This window comes from Callospermophilus lateralis, unplaced genomic scaffold (genome assembly GCF_048772815.1).
Source record: "Callospermophilus lateralis isolate mCalLat2 unplaced genomic scaffold, mCalLat2.hap1 Scaffold_94, whole genome shotgun sequence".
In the NCBI taxonomy this organism is placed as follows: domain Eukaryota; kingdom Metazoa; phylum Chordata; class Mammalia; order Rodentia; family Sciuridae; genus Callospermophilus; species Callospermophilus lateralis.
The window spans coordinates 3,272,230-3,289,334 of NW_027517559.1; the positions used below are offsets into that span (position 1 = coordinate 3,272,230).

The 17,105-nt window shown below is 35.9% G+C and overlaps 1 protein-coding gene across 1 annotated transcript in view; it reads left to right on the forward strand.

Annotated features, from left to right (window-relative positions):
* Positions 1 to 17,105, forward strand: part of LOC143641287 (roundabout homolog 2-like) — a 91,493-nt gene that overhangs the window by 3,661 nt on the left and 70,727 nt on the right. The gene's annotated exons all lie outside the window — the stretch shown is intronic.

The window sequence follows — 17,105 nt, forward strand, 5'->3', positions numbered from 1 at the left end:
CTGAGAAACCTATACTGGTCTTTCTGATTTCCAAGTAATTTTTATTGTCTCAGTGACCCCTTCTGAAAACCCAATCCATGTCTATTTATTTCTTGATCTATTTGAATTGGTGCTGCTATACCTTGTTCTTGTTCTCCTAATCTTTTTTCTTTCCTAAAATCTTGTCTAGCCCTAATAGTGGGCGCATTTGGATTGCTATTATTTGTTAATTGCAAACCTAATTGATCTAGGATATCTCGTCCCCATAAATTTATAGGAAGATGATCCAATAAATATGGCTGTATAGTTCCTTCACATCCTTCAGGATCCTTCCAATCTAACACCATTGCGTTTCTATGGGGATTAGTTGCCACTCCTAGGCCTCAAAGTGTTTGACTGGCTTGTTGTAATGGTCAATGTTTTGACCATTCTTGATGAGATATGATGCTAAGGTCTGCATGTGACCAGTAGCCCATTAAATTCATATCCTTGAATATTTAGTTTTAGCATTGGGCGAGAATCTAAATTTAAAGACAGCAGAGACCAATCTACAACTGTGGAGCCTAATCCCCTGGAACCTCTTTCTATTGTACTACTGGAAAATTTATCATGTAGGCTGGGTATTATTAATAACTGTGCTATTCTGTCTCCTGGTGAAATTACTGATATACCCTTTGGAGAACTAGCTATAATTTTTATTTCACCTTCATAATCAGGATCAATTACCCCAGGACTTATCATAAGTCCTTTTGTAGTAGAAGAACTGTGTCCCAAAAATAAGCCTACTGTTCCTTGGGGAAGAGGTCCTTTTACTCCTGTGAGAATGATTTGAACTCGCATCTCTGGTGTTAGTACTGTGCTGGTGGAGGTGCAGATGTCCAACCCTGTGCTCCCTCTGGTTCGTCTGATGAGAGATCTGATGGATAATGTGTCCTTGGCACTACCCTGGTGGTGTTGCTGGGTTCCTCCATGGTGTTTCTGAGTTCCGCCAGTGACCCATATATTTGAGGTTGTGGGCTATGTACTTTATAAAGAAAAGAGGTTTATATATTACAGTTTGGGAAGCTGAAAAAATAAAAATTAGATAATCTTATTAATTCAGCCTCTGATGAGGGTTCCTTCTTTGGCTATATAACATCATGGCAGATCGCATTGTTGCAGGAATACAAGCAAAAAGGAGAGATCACATGATGAGCTAGGAAGCCAGAGACTGTGGAGAAGTCTTACTCTTTCATAATGACTCTCAAGATGCAAGAACTAACCAGAGTCTCTTCTAAGGGCAGCATCTTCAGGTCTCCCTTTCTGAGGGCAGTGTCCTCAGTGACCTACCACTAGCTCCATCTCTTCAAGGTTTCACCATCCCCCATATCACCACACTCAGGAGCAAGCTTCCAACACAGGAACCCTGGGTGGACAAACCACACCTAAACTAAGCACTTGATAACTGAAGCTTTACACTCAATGCACAAAACTCTCACAGTGGGGAGAAAAATCTGGAACTCCTGCAGAAGCCCAGCAGATTGGAGAGGAATCAACATCCTATAAGCATCCAGAAAGTACAAAGGGAAAGAATTAAGCTTTAAGATGATAATAGTAGTTCTCAATTAATTTATTTGGCAATGATAACCAAACACCTTGCTGGCTTAACTTTTACAGAGGAGCAGGGGAGGTTGGCTGCCTGTACATGGTTCCAGAAAAAGGAAAACATTAATGATAAAGAGGGAGAGCAACCAAACACATCAGAAATGAGTGCTTTTCTTTTTTAAGATCATTTTTTAGCTTTGATATCAGTGAACCCTAAACAATGATCCAAGACATTACCTCTGCTCATCCTGATAAGAGCTGGCAAGAGTCATGGAGACCACTTGAAGCCCTCTGCCTTCATGTTCCACTCTGAACCAGGTTGCTGACATGGAGATCTGCAAATGGATACAGGTCCTAAATGGCAGGCATCAAGCAGGGTGCCAGGACACAGAATTGAACCCTTCCCTCCAGGAGGCTACTGGAAGTGATGAAATGCAATTGATGACTTACACCCAATGGGACACTGCTTCACAGAATGCCATAGAGATCAGGAACATATCCAGTCATACTATCTAGACCCTCCCTGCATGTCCAGGTAATGCAGTATACTGGTCACAACCAGAGACTGTGTCACAAGACTGCAGTTCAAATCTTAGCTCTGCCATTTACCATCTGGGTGATCTGGGCGGCTCCTCAATCTCTCCACATCTCAGTTCCTCATCTGTAAGAACTGGGGAGTGATGATGTCTACCCTCTGAGATTATAGTGGGAAGTAAAAGAATCTGTACATACAAAAGTAGCTCATATTGTGCCCTGGATATGTGACCACGTTCATCAATCTAACCCAATTAGCCCAATGTACAAAAGCACATTCATCTTTGCCCCATTTATCCTATCTCCAGCCAAAAGAAACGTTATGAAAATGAACTTTTCCCTCAAAACTTTTCTGCCAACTGAGTGAAACTAACCTTTAACTTCCACCTCCCAAGGGATGGCTGGTCTGAGATCTTTTCACCACTATGTGGATTTCTATTCACAGAAATTCCTTACAACCTCTTAGGGAGGTGTGATCCCAGCTAGAAGCCTCATGATCCTGATAATAAAATTAAAAGGTCATAACTCTGGACAGCTCTGGTGGGGAACAACCAGCTGCTTTTGGGGTTGAAGCAGCCACTGTCCACAGGAAAACAGCTGCCCCACATCTACCTGCACCCAAAAGTCCTACCTAGCACACCGCCCAACAATTCCCTGTAAATCTGTCTGACCATGCAGAGAAGAAGTGTAAAAGGGAATGTCAGCACACATGAAGAGTCAGTCACAACAAGGCACTTGGGGAAATAGATATCAATAAAGATGTTAGGAGATCAGGCAAAGTACAAAATGAGTGATAAGATCAGGGATAATTTAACAGGGGGGTAGTTGAATGCACTATCCTTGAAAGAATCAAGTGTATACTCACCATAAGAGTGAAATTTGAAAACAATAGGCAATGCAGACATAGATGATTTTAGTAATCATGCTCTCTTTAAAATGAGGCTTTGGGAGAAGAATTAGAAAAATGTGAGTTTTGCATTTTGTGTCCAGAACATGAGGTGATGAAAGGAATATATGCAGCAGGTGACATGCATATTTCTTCCACCATTTCTGGGAGCATGTTTTGAAACCCTATCATTTAGAGTTTGGGGATAAAAATAGGTGTACCCTGGGTTTATGTATATAGATATGATGAATAAATAGACCATATGGTGAATAAAAAATATAACAGGTTACTATTTTAAATAATGGATTCAATTGATATTTTAAAAAATACATAAAATCTAGTATTCGCATACAAACATTCAATCCAAGTAGTTATACATGTAGTGGTAATATTAGGGTTACTAATTATAACAAACTGTGTTTGAGTTTTGCTTTGAAAATGATGAAGGAATTCAAAAGTTATGTGAAATAAAAGAAATCTCATGAAAAAGCAAGTAAAGCAACATGGAGAAATACATGGGATCTGATACAGGGAGTGAATGAAAGTGAATCATATGCATATCAATTTGTAAATTGTGGATGAAATGATACATCCTATGATGTATATATACTGAAGAAATAAGAATACAACAATTTTGAATAAAAATTTAATTCAAAATACACATCATGTCCCATATGAATATACTTTCATTGATGTTAAACTGGGTCACTTACTGTAGAAATATTAGGGTTAGCACTCAATATTCACTGAAGTTCATCTTGAGTATTCCAAAATGAATATGTATGTCAAGAAAATGAATATTTCGGAAAAATATCTCCTGAAAAGTTGATTATAAATCCACACAGATGGACATGAAAGAATCAAGGTAGTATAAGTATATGACACAAATAGTTCATGTTTGCAAATTCATACTATATATATATATATATATATATATATATATATATAAATATATATTTAATACATTAAAATGAAATAGTATGTATTCCAATCGAAATTCATAAGGGGATATATATCCTTCACATATGTACCCAAAATATTCATTTCCCTCTACATTGTTTCATATCTAAATTTTTTGAAGTATGAAGCTCACCACAGCTTGACTTTTCAGTTACCTCAGTGTATTGGGGGGCAGTGATCTCTTCATGAAATTCGTAGTTACCAAAGTGAGAGTACTCTCAAGAATACACCTGTGATGGCAGTAGAATTATATATATATATATATATGTATATAAAAACATACATTGTGACCAAGGCGACAGAGACAGGGAGTCAGGAAGTTACATATTTGTTAATTTTGAAGATTCATGGAGAAGTAAAATGAGAAAAATGTGTCACAGGTTTTATAATATGTATCTTTGATGAAGCAAAGGCAAGTCCAAGTATACACCATGCGTCCTATCAAATGCCTCTACTTCTATTCCTTTAGGATTATTTTTATCGATGTTAGGATAAGTAGTCAGAGCCTAGAAGGTTATGGGTTAGTGTCAGAGATTCAATATTTCAAATGGCAAAATCAAAAATGAGTCTAATACATATGGGAACACGTGGCACATAAAAATCTTCCACTATCATCCACCACAATGCCTGCACATTACTATCACCCCAAAGAAGACACAATGAGAGGAGAAGAGGAAAAAAACCTGTGAATACATATCTGAAATTGGAAATTCTGAGGAGCTCATAAACTTGGGTGTGGCAGAAGAGATCCCAAAAGTAGAGGACAGGGTAAACATTCCACAAACATGGAACTTTGCTGGCCTAATGACTTCTTGACTATCTGCCTCTGACATTCGTCCACTAGAAATATAGCTTTGTGTTTTAGCTTCCTTTGTAGTGAGATCATGAAAGCTTGGTCTGAGTCCATGTGAACAGGAGGACATGGGTTCATATTTTCAAATAGGAATAGGAGGCAGCAGTCCTGAATCCTCTCTATGCAGGTAACTGTGGCCTTTGGGGTATGAATGTCTCCCTGAGTGGATTGTGAAGCCTTTGGATCACTGCCCAGTTTTAATGGCATTTCTTTCAGCTTCCCTGAAAAATTGGTCTTTGTTTTTGAAATACAAAAAGGTCAACCAGTACACAGTGCTGGAGAAAGCTCTGTCACGTGGGGTGAGTCAGGGTCTGAAGTCAAAAACACAAACTGGGCTGATACCCCATATATCATACCCACTTGAGGGTAGCAACTTGTTTCTGAGCATCACACCAAATCCTCTCCCCACAAAAACATGCCTTTATATTTTCGGGTCTCCTGGCTACACCTTGTCAGTCACATGTCATTTGGAAGCCAATGACAGAACCACAGGGGCCCACCACAGATCTTGGATCACACACCTGCACTCCATTGCTCCAGGCCCAGTTCGCTGCTGGCTCCTACTCACTGGCATCTCTGCTCTTCACCATGGTCATGAATTCCACTCAGTCAAAAATGGCACTCACTGCTTCAGTCATGATGAGCAACAGAAGATCTAAAGGTTCTCCAGGGATTTCTGGTCATGGGATTCTCAAAAACTTCATGGTATTGGCCTAGCCATATTTCAAGAATGAAGAAGTGGACACTGTGGGTTTTGATTCATTCAGGAGCCATTAAGTGTTGAGGAATCTCCTTTCAGTAAAACCTCTCAAGATCGCATGCAGGCAAGGTTCCCAAGGAGTGGCGAAAGGTCACAGGAATCCAGGCCCATTGGGGTCTAAAATATGAGGTTCCTGTGAGTTTTGGCTCTCAACTGTAGCTGAGAAGGCTTTCACAGCAAAATCATGTGAAATCCTGGCTGAGATTCCCAGTGCTGTGGAGAAAGCCACCCTCAGCAAAGATCTCCTTTCCAAAGGCTCCTCTAATGCCTGGCCTTCTAAAATCCAAACACAATTCATGGCAATAGTTCTTTGAGATCAGTTCCAGAACTCAGTCTCTAATGGCATCACACCAGAGTTCAAGCTGAGGTGGACCCAGTCATCTTTTCCAACCACCACACAAAAGACCACTATTCTAACAAAAACATTCCCACATGGCCCTCATCTTCTTTAATACAGACACTCATCATAACATTCTGGCAGGGGGTTTCTATAGGGTGAGCAGTCTTAGATGGTGTGCAAAGTAAGCTCTCATACCCATCATATGCCAAATGTCATGGTGGCCAAGACACCCTTCCTGAGAAACAGGATAGATATAATGGGCCTGTAGTTAATACTGCTCTGCTTCTCAAATTAGACGCCTCCTGCCTGCCAGGGGTAGATTCTTTATGTGTACTGGACTCATGAAAAACCCCAAACACCTGTGTGCTAGTTACTGGAGGGCTTGCAACAACTCATTTGACCCAGAGGATCCCTGTTCTGACTTCATAGGGGTCAGGAGCCTGACCAGAGGAAGGCAATAGACTTCATCCAATAGTACACTTCTTTTTCATCCTTTTAGTGTGGGATGGACACATGTGATTTTTCTTGAGTTTCCTGGGGTGCTGAGAATGTAATTCACAGCCACACACAGGGCCAAGAGTCTGATTCAGACACAGCTTTTACAAAGCACTTTACTTCAAAGGCACAGATTAAGCCTCTTCATTTCCATTTGAAACTGTTTTCTTGAGGAGTCCCAAAGGAGTGCCCTAAGGCAAACACCTCCCTGACATTCAGGGGAACAGAACAATAGGGAAGAAAGAAACCTGGAGAAAAACTTTTCTTTAATTGAACACTGTGGCACTGACAGCTCCTAATCATGCAACTTGGGTTGCTATCTATCCAAGCAGGAATTCTCCAGAGAGATCCTTACCAGTCATGCTAATTTTTGAGTTTTCTAAGATGCTTGGCATGCCCTTCAGCAATCCAGTCCATGGCCATGTCACAGAGCTTGAATGTGGTGCATATCTTGGACACAAAACCACGAACCCCTTCAGAGAGTGGCCAAAATTCAGGAAGAATACAGGAACTTAGGATCTTGGTAGGTGTTGCCCATCTGCAAGGCAAGCAGCAGTCCATTCATAAATTGGCCATGAGGAGTCCTGCAAAGATTTCCACTAGACAGGACACATTCACGGCTGCATACTTTTCTCTACTCTCTTTTACCACAAACCCAGTGGGATCCACTGACATAAAAAGGCTCACTAGTTAACAGTCCAATCAAAAAAAAAACTTTTTTCCTTCATTTTCTCAGAACATGAGACAAAACCACAAATTAAAACACACACCCACTGAGACACACAAACCACCCCTGTATTTGGTCTGCACCTATCCACTCTGTCCTCTGACTGGTGGGTGAAAATATGTTCCTCAGTAGTGACCTGTCCTGTCTTAGCTCTGGTCTCCTTGGTCATCTTTGTGTAGTTGTCAGGAGCCAGCAATGAGTCAACACTTCTTTCTCAGGAAAGGCCCCTGTTGAGACCATTCCAGGCATTTGGCTATCCACACATCACTAGGTACCAACAAAGAATGACTCTGGCCTTGATCTAGACAATCAAGTGAGCCCACTGGGAGTGAAACTGCCTCTGGATGCCTCGCCTCCTGGATCCCAAGTTCAGAGAGTTCCATCACCAAGGAAGTGAGGTGAGGTCACTTCCTTCAGGGAAGTGAATGAGGTCACTGCCTTGGCAACCACTTTGTTTTAACAGTTGTTTCCAAGGGTCCCATGAGATGGAGGCTGCCCCACATTCCTGTGACATTTTCACAAGACATAAAGTCTATATACCCTAGGAGCCCGGTATCAGCAATCCACACACCTGATTTTGTCCATCTTCACTGCATTGAGAAGAGAGAGCCTAATTCAGCCTCATCCCTTCATCCTGACTGGGTTCTTGGCCATGGAAGATGACTTTAGACCTCACAGGTCCTACCTAGCTTCCTACATTTGCTCCAGGGATCATTTCTGCATCTACCTTTGAGCTTCTCAGCAGCTGTAGGATTCCCTACATACCTGTATGGCAAGATAAACTCAGGACCTGCTGTTATGTGAAAATCAATTGAGGGAACAGAGTATGGTTAAGGGTCATATCATGTTCGATTTGGGTTAGGAGTCATTCTGCTAGATGAATACGGGTATTTGACAACTGGGATATTTATACGAATGTAAGGTGAAATGTAAGTATCAAAATACAAAACTAGGTACGATCTGAAGCACACAAGTTTGTTGGGCCCTTGATTTGGATACATAGTTTTGAATTATTTTCTGCAGAGATGAATCCTCTAAATCCATAGATAATGGCCTAAGATCTTGTACCTGGTACTACTGAATGTAAAAGAGAACTTGCAGTGAAATAGAGAGAGTAGGTAGGATTCCAGTGTAGGGTAAGGAAGAAGAGTGAGTTTTGGATTGGGACCAAAGGCCCTTTTAGCAATCCAATGAATTTCTATTAAAGTGTAAATGGGAATGTCAACACACATAAAGAGTCAGTCACAACAAGGCACTTGGGTAAATAGATATCAATAAGGATGTTAGGAGATCAGTACCAGTACAAAATGAGTGATAAGATCAGGGATAATTTCAAAAGGAGGGTAGTTGAATGCACTATCCTTGAAAGAATCAAGTGTATACTCACCATAGGATTGAAATTTGAAAATAATAGGCAATGCAGACATAGATGATTTTAGTAATCCATTCTCTCATTAAAATGAGGCTTTGGGAGAAGAATAAGATAAGTTTGAGTTTTGCATTTTGTGTCCAGAAGATGATGTGATGAAAGGAATACATGGAGCAGGTGACATGCGTATTTCTTCAACAATTTCCGGGAGCATGTTTTGAAACCCTATCGTTTTAGAGTTTGGGGATAAAAATAGGTGTACACTGGGTTCATGTATATAGAGATGATGCAGGAATAGACCATATGGTGAATAAAAAGTATAACAGGTTCCTATTTTAAATAATGGATTGAATTGATATTTTAAAAATTACATGAAATCTGGTATTCTCAAAGAAACATACAATCCAAGTAGTTATACATGTAGTGGTAATATTAGGGTTACTAATTATAACAAACTGTCTTTGAGTTTTGCTTTGAAAACAACATTTCTAGCAATTAAAGAATTGCAAATCAAAACTACTCCAACATTTAATCTTACTCCAATCAGAATGAAAATTATTGAAATTACAAGGAAAAATATATATTGGTGAGGATGTGAGGAAAAAGGCCCACTGTTACACTGTTGGTAGGACTCTCAATTGGTGAAACTAATCTGGAAAAGAATAAGGAGATTCCTTAGAAAACTTGGAAAGAAACCAAAATTTACTCAGCTATCCCACTCTTCAATTTAGACCAACAAGAGCTAAAAACAGCATAATACAGAGGCATATCCACATCAATGCTCATAGCAAAACAATTCACAATAGGTAAACTATAGAACCAATTTATATGCTCTTCAATAGATGAATGGGCAAGGAAAATATGGTCTATTTACACAGTGAAATGTTACTGAACATTAAAAGAGAATAAAATTATGGAATTGGGAAGTAAATGGATGGAGTTAAAGAATATCATGTTAAGGTAAGTAAGCCAATCCTCCTAAATCAAAGACCTAATTTTTTCTCTGCTAAGTGGATGGTGATCCACAATGAGGAAAGTGGGAGTTAGCATGGAAGAAATGAAGAAACTTTGAATAAGACAACAAGGAGGGAGTTGATGGGAGATGGTATAGAGGTAGGTAAGATGGTGTAAGAGATGAAAATCTTGTTGTACACAAATTAGAGGTTCATGGGTTTTTTAACTATACTTTCTGTACAACAAGAGAAATAAAATTGTGTGCTAATAGAGCAGAACAAATTAACAAATTAATTGATTTTTAAGAATTCAGGAAAGAGACTTGCCTTCTCTAGATCTATATATAAACATATATGTGCATATATATGTATATATTCTATATATAACATGCACATATTTAATGTATATAATTTATGAACAATATTTTTTTATATTTCTATCATTTTTTTAAAGAAATGACAACAGAAGCATTACAATTCTTATTTCATGTATAGAACACAATTTTTCATCTCTGGTATATATATAAAGTATGGTGATACAAATTTGTGTCTTTGTACATGTACTTTTGATTATGGTCTCTATCACATTCCACCATTCTTGCCCCTTTTCCTTTCCTTCCACCCCTATTTTTTATTGAGAATCCATCTATTTCTCTCATGCTCCCCCTCCCTACCCCATAATGAATCAGCCTCATTATATTTTTTTTTGTAATTGGCTAACATCACTTAGCATTATCTTCTCCAATGCTATCCATTTACCTGCAAATGCCAGATATGATTATATACCTAGAAGACTCAAAAAACTCCACCAGAAAACTTCTAGAACTAGTAAATTAATTTAGCAAAGTAGCAGGATAAAACATCAGCACCCATAAATCAAAGGCATTTCTGTATATCAGTGAAAAATCTTCTGAGAAAGAAATGAAGATAGATAACAACCCCATTTATAATAACTTCAAAAAAATAAGATACTTGGGAAGCAACTTAATAAAAAAGGTAATAGATCTAAACAAGAAACACTACAGAACCCTAAAGAAAAAATTTAAAAAGACCTTAGAAGATGGAAAGATCAACCTTGATCATGAGTAGGCAGAAGTAATATTTTCAAAATGACAATGCTACCAAAGCACTATACAGATTTACCGCAACCTGATCAAAATATTAATGGCATTCCTCACAGAAATAGAAAAAGCAAACATGAAATTTATCTGGAAAAATAAGAGACCAAGAATAGATAAAGTAATCCTCAGCAGAAAGAGTAAAACAGGTGGTATCACTATACCAGACCTTCAGTGATACTACAGAGCAATGGTAACAAAAACAGCATTGCATTTGCAAAAAAACAAGCAAACAAACGAACAAACAAACAAACAAAAAAAACCAGACTGCAGACAAATGGTATAGAATAGAGGTCACAGAGACCAGCCCCCCAAAAATAATTATTATATATTAGACAAAGGTGTCAAAACATGCACTGGAGAAAAGATAGCCTCTTCAACAAACCACTATCTCTCACCATGCACAAAACTCAACTCCAAATGTATCAAGAACCTAGGAATTAAACCCAAGACTCTGTGTCTAATAGAATAAAACACAAGCTCTAATCTTCATCATGTGGAATTAGGCCCCAATTTCTTTAATAAGACACCTATAGCATAAGAATTAAAACAAATAATCAATAAATGGGATAGAATCAAACTAAAAAGTTTATTCTCAGCAACAGAAACAATCTGTGAGGTGAAGACAGAGCCTACCTTTTAGGAGGAATATTTTACCCCTCACATATCAGATAGAGCACTAATCTCTAGGGTACAAAAAGAACTCAAAAAACTAAGTAAATAATAATAATAGTGATGATGATGATGATAATAATAGTAATAATAATAATATTAATAACCCAATCAAGAAATGGGCCAAGGATTTGAACACAGAGTTTTTAGAAGAGAATATACAGTCAATCAACATTTTGTAATATATCTGATTGATTATGATCCTCACTTTTCAGGAACAGTTCTGAAAAGGTTCAGTTTCTAAGGAAGGGAAACATGAGCAAGAATTATTCTCAATTCCCCTTTATTAATTATCAAATACAATTATCTATGTCATTTTCTAAACATAGCTGGACATGGGAAATATAGGTTTGGAACAGAGAACATTTTTATTAGAAAAACAGTGTAAAAGAAAGAAAAAAACATAATTATATGTACCACATTGAACCACAAGAGAAATGGAACCTGGAATTCAGAAAAGAAAGATTCAAACTTTTATACTTGGGAATGTGGATGACATGGATGCCTAAAGTGAAAAGATTGTTACAAACTTTTGAAAGAAAATTCATGTGAGTGGCAGATAACGGTTAACCAAATAGAATGTGCACAGTGTATTCCAGGGGCTTTGTCAGCTGTGCACTATAGAACATACAGGTATTCATAGCCTCCATGAAGAGCATTATTCATCTGTGCCCTCTGAAATTATTCCCATAGTATAGATGAAAACACATGGGTATCTGGATACTAAGTGGCAATTCAGCAGCCCACAGAAAACTACCCAGAGACAGAACTGTATGAAATTTCTTCAAAGACCATCAGTGTATTTTTAGCTCCTAACACAGGGATGTCAGTCTGGAAAAATATTATTTTCTCTCCATTTTGAAGAGAGTGCATTGACAGTACATTTCAGGGGCAACATATATACATTTTTTCCTTTAATGTTAAGAAACTCTTCAGAAACAGAGCTCCCAAGACAGATTTCTTAGAAGGGTAAATGCCTGGAGATTACAAAATAAAAAAATAAAAAATAAATAAAAAAAACAAACATCAGTGGCCCTGAGTGACTCAGTGTGGAAATAAATCTAAAAGGCTTATTAGAACCTGAAAAGCCAAAAAGTAACTCTGTCTAAAAATAAATATGTTCATTAGTTGCTATCTCCACAACATGTCATTAAGTAAATAACAAATTATGTATGAATACTTCTAGGATTGGCCTAATTTTATTCCATATGATTTTATATTAAATCCCCAAATCTAGATGATAGAATTTATGATTAACAGAAAAAAATATTACAGTAAAAAAATTTAAGGAGTGGATGTTTAGTAAGTATGTCATTTAACAATTTTATTACCATATGATTTTAAAGAAATTTATTCATTTTCCTGCAGCCATAGTGTGGAGAAATATCTTATTTCATTTTCCTGTTATAATTAACAAAGATAAGCCCTAGAATCCACTTTAAATAACCTACCCTTACAATCATACAAGAAATCTATAATAAATGATGAGTAAAGAAAAAAGTCAATTTTAGAAATTTAAACCTTTTTCTTTTTTTGAAATCAATATCTAGCTGCATTTTTGGATCCTTTTCTCATTTTTTAAGCCAAAAATATATAAAAGACAGAAGTTTGAACTTCAAATTTATACATGAGATATGTTTATTAACTATAAAAATTCAAAATCTTTAGAAATTTTAGAAATACAAAATAGAAATCCATCATGGAAAAAATTAGGTAATATTGATGAACATTTAAAACTAATTAATAATCATTAACTCAAAAGGAGTTTAAATTAGTATCTATTTGTGGAAACTATTTTGCTATTGAATATACATGATACTCCCCATCACAGAGACTTACTGAAATTAGAGCATATGTGTTCATGATAGCATGTAAGTATGCAATGGTACTTACCCAAACACTTGAAGCCCAAGGGCATAGCTCAATACAATATAGATCTTGGAAGAGATAAATAATAATCTGTAGGAAAAATGGTCACAGTATGGCAATATGTAAATCAATGGATGTGTAACTGATGTGATTCTGCAATCTGTTTACGGGGTAAAATGGGAGTTTATATCCCACTTGAATCAAAGTGTGAAATATGATATATCAAGAACTATGTAATGTTTTGAACAACCAACATTAAAAATTAAAAAAAGAAGAAGAAAAATTGTCACTGGGGCCAGTCACATTTCATAATATATCCAGTTTAAAAAAGGGCATAAAACACTATGTATAAATTTTAAATAGGTGCCTTATGCAAGTGGTATTTCACATGTGTACATTTTTAGAAACAAAATATGTAGAACTTATGAGAAAATAGAAGTCACAAAAAGCACATAAAAGACTGAATTATACATCCCATGTAAATAATATAACTCATCATTACAAAGGTGATCATTTTCCCCCAAATTAACTGACAATATATCTCACCAAAACTGCTATATACAAATAGAAATATATCACAGTGAAGTCTACTTTTATGTGCATTCTATAAAGCAATAATTAAAAAAAAACTATAAGTAAATATATGATAGAAGAAAGCATGAGAATAGGGAAAGGGGAATTACTGGATACTGAAGGGGAGCAAATTATATTTCATGTTTTATGATAATGTCAAAATAAACCCGACAATTAAATACAACTATAATGCAATAATAAGAAAATCATCAAGCTTTACTTTAAATGAAGTAAGAAATCAAAGCATAAATTTTTAAAATTCATCTAAAAAGGTATATGTAACTTTAGCCAAAAATCTTTTCAATTATAAGAGCAAAAAAAGAACTTATCATAGCCTACTATTCATATATATTGTGAAAATATAATATTACAATAATAAAGAATCACAATATAAATAAGATCCCCATATGAATATATATATATATATATATATATATATATATATATATATATATATACTACATATATATGTACTACATATATATATATATATACTACATATATATGTACTATATATATATGTAAAAACAGTATGCTTTACTGCAATAGCACATTCTACATAAATCAAACCTTAACAAAAATAATCTCAGCTACTTAGCTAGGACCCTACTCAAAATAAATTTAAACCTGTTAGGGTGTTTATTGGTGAAGAGTCCTTGCTTCCCCAATGCTGAAGTATAACACTAGATAAGTTCTCCAAAGCAGGTTTCGAGCAGAAAGTAGAAGGTTTATTAAAGGACAGTAGAAAAGACTTCTCCCAAGAAGACAAAGGGGACCAAAGTGGTAGAAACCATGAAAGAGATTTTTTTAAAAATCTTTGAAAAAAAATTTAAGGTCTTATTACCTTTTTTAGAGCTAAGGTCTTCCTTCAGCTATCCTGCATTCCTGTCACATTGCTATCCTTTGTTCTGTTATCTTGCAGTGTTGGAATGTAGGTGGGAAGACCCAAAGTATGGAGGACAGGTGGGCTGAAGGAGTAATCTGGGCAGGAAGGGCTTTTGGATTAGCATCTCCATGTTTGTTGTGAGCTGCTTCATTAAAATTTCCTTGGGGTGGGCTTAGGGCCTTAGGGACATTTTCAATTCCCCTTATCCTGGACTCCATCCTCAATATGGAGTTTTGATTGATTTTACTGGAAATTAGACCCAATTTACCTAACTACATAAACTACCTATTCATAAATCTGGCTCCACTACCAAGGATATGGCTAAGTAGTAAAGTATCTTTGAATTCACCTAATTTCAAAAAAAAAATAATAATAATATATAATAATAATAATATAATAATAATAATAATTATAATAATATAATAATAATAATATAATATATAATAATTATTAATTATAATAATAATATTAATAAAACTGATGAGGCATGAGTGGAGTGATTTACTCTTCAGTTAAATGGTGTAGTCTATTTCAGTGTGAACTGCAGCCTTTTAGAAGGAAAAAAAACTAGGAGAGAGGAGCAAAAGGAAAAGGGAAAGAAGCAGATCAGCAGACCAAAATTAAACAAAAAACCTTGGATGTTCTATTTTTTTTAATAAATTGTTTTTGAATCCTAGACAGAGTATTAAGGACATTAGATATTATGACCTTCAAATTATCTCCAAAGGAGGGAGGGATAAAGCAGGTGAGAGAGAGAAAGAGATAAAATCATAAAGTGGGTAAATGAGAGAAGATATTCAATGCTGAAGTTATGTTCAATTACATTTTGATCATAATTTACATTAAATATTATCTCTAACAGCAACAATTCATCTGAAACTGACAATATTTCATACTTTCTAGAATTTGTAAGTGGACCTATTTAAAATAATATCATCCTACAGACATTTAAACAGTTTCTGAGACATTATATTCAGTCTTCCATTTTTAATAATCAGCAAAGGCTCTGTCAAAATAAATTATTATTAAGACATTTGTTTTTTAACAAAACATTAAAAATAGAAGATTTAATATAATCAAATACAATATGTACATAGTGAAAAATATACGACATACCACCCATTCAGTTGTATTGCATGTTATTTGACAGCATTAAACATAATAATCTAGTTGTGATATTGTGACTTATGTCTGCATCTTGTGAAGATTAAATTTATTAGTTATTGGTCAAAATAAATTCCAGGAGTAGAAAAAGGAGTATGGCAAATCCATTGAACAGAGGTTTCCATGTGTTTGACATTCTGCCATTCTCAGTTCTCAGTGGTTCTTGGCTGCCCAATTCCTTATGTTCTATCATTCAAGTGTTAAACCACTGCACCAATTAGAGATTCTTCCCAGAGAGGTGTGCTCAGAACTAACTGCTGAGTATAGAGTCTTGAACATTAAAAAAACTAAACAGATACATGAGGTGGGAGGGAAAGGGAGAAGAAAAGGAAATTGCATGGTAATGGAGGGAGACCCTCATTGTTATACAAAATTACATATAAGAGGTTGTGAGGGGAATGGGAAAATTAATAAGGAGAGAAATGAATTATAGTAAATGGGGTAGGGAGAGAAGATAGGAGGGGAGGGGAGGGCAGATAGTAGAGGATAGGAAAGGTAGCAGAATACAACAATCACTAATAGGGCATTATGTAAAAATGTGGATGTGTAACCTATGTGATTCTGCAATATGTATTTGGGGTAAAATTGGGAGTTCATAACCATCTTGAATCTAATGTATGAAATATGATATGTCAAGAGCTTTATAATGTTTTGAACAACCAATAAAAAAAACTCTTATATACTTTCTTGTTTTGCATTCTAGCCCCTTGCCTTCACCCATGAATGTATTGTCCATCAGCCCTTTCTTTAATCAGTTACTATGGAATATTTTATCTCTGTGAGACATACATATAAATGATTTTAAAAAATAAGAAAAAATTGATTTAATTCAAGGACAATTTTGTGTTTATCCTTTCACTTGACTTTAGAGATAATAAAAATGAACTATGCAAGTCACTTCAGTGCAGAGTTCTAATATATCCATATTTGGAATGGTGCATTTTTAAACTTCATACTTCTTCATTCATTCATGACTTACAAATGAAATAGCTCTCATAGTTGGTAGGTTTGCACTTTTAGTACAATCACATTAAGCTGACTTTCTTTTTCTTCTACTACTTCTTTTTTTTAACAGCCATTCTTTGCAAAACCTATGCACTTAATTTGAAAATATCTGTTGGTCTTTGAACTTGACAAGAATAGTACATTTCCCATTATCATTTCTCATTGTGATTGATATCCATCTGCTTGTAGAAAACTGCTAACTCGGAATGTGCTATGCCCTTCAAATATTTTGGAAGAAGGCCAAGCCAGAGAAAAGCCTTTCAAAACTTTTATAGTTAATTGATAGATGGCTTACTCTCAGAATGGATTTCCCTTCAGCTAGTAATTTGCCTTCTAGCAACTGCTGCTCCAGATGAGAAGCAAATGAAAATTTGCCAA